This window comes from Myotis davidii, unplaced genomic scaffold (assembly GCF_000327345.1).
Source record: "Myotis davidii unplaced genomic scaffold, ASM32734v1 scaffold1042, whole genome shotgun sequence".
NCBI lineage: Eukaryota > Metazoa > Chordata > Mammalia > Chiroptera > Vespertilionidae > Myotis > Myotis davidii.
This window is the reverse complement of record NW_006293398.1, coordinates 93,361-94,597: the sequence shown is the minus strand read 5'-3', so window position 1 is coordinate 94,597 and position 1,237 is coordinate 93,361.

The following is a 1,237-nucleotide window of genomic DNA, read 5'->3' as shown; positions in this document are numbered from 1 at the left end:
GCCTGAACGGTATGTGGAATGAAGTGGGCGGGCATCGGGAGGCCACTATGGCACGGGGCAAGCACTATGGGCAGTCTATCTGAAGTGTACCTGGCGTATAAGACGACCCCCCACTTGGAGGCATATTTTTCAGGGCCAAAAAATCGTCTTATATGCCGGCAAATACGGTATGTGTGAGAGAATCATCGATGGATTGCCACCCGCAATCACTCTAGTCAGGGATAGAACCCGAACCCTGGGTATGTGCCCAGACCAGGAATCAATCTCTTGCCCTGGGAAGGCCAGACCAAATGATTTTGGGGGCCTTATATGGACCTCAGGCAGGACTTCCCCACCTCTGGATTATAAGATTGCTTTAAGAAAAGGCCTGCTACTCACAAAAAAACCTCAATACATATTATTAAATGAATCTTAGGTAATTGTTGAGCATCTCTCTACTATGATAGCATTTATGTTTTAGTTCAGAGAGGAAGGGAGAGTGAGAGAAAGATAGAAAAATCAATGATGAGAGAGAATCATTGATTGGCTGCCTCCTGGATGCCCCCCCCACAGGAATCGAGCCTGCAACCCAGACATGTGCCCTCATTTGGACTCAAACCTCCTGGTTCATAAGTCGATGCTAAACCACTGATTTATGATCCACGTGCTAGAGCAGTGATTTTAGAGCAAGTGTTTAATATTTATAATCTCAGGGCAAGAGATTGATTCCTGGTCTGGGCACATACCCAGGGTTCTATCCCTGACTAGAGTGATTGCGGGTGGCAATCCATCAATGATTCTCTCACACATAGATCTCTCTCTCTCTCTCTCTCTCTCTCTCTCTCTCTCTCTCTCCTTCTCTCTAAAATCAATAAACATACTCTTCAATGAGGATTTTTTTTGAAAGAGTAGTGGTCAAGGTATTCTTACATTAAAATATAAAAAACAACCCTGGCTGTTTTGCACAGTTATTAGAGCATCAAACTGAATGATCCAAATTAAACATACAAACACATTGAGATAAGTCAAGAAAACAGGGAGTAAATTTCAATTTATTGCTAATATAATCAGAAATATTTATTAACATTATCAATTTATTGAGTTAGAGAAGATACATCCAGGGCATTCACTCTGTGGATGGTCCTACATGGTAAACCTAGAATGGAACAAGGAGACCTGTTCTTATATTTCTTAAATTTAATGTCATATCAACTTGATTAGGCAGAACTAAAAGGACAGAAAGGAGAGCAGCAACCTG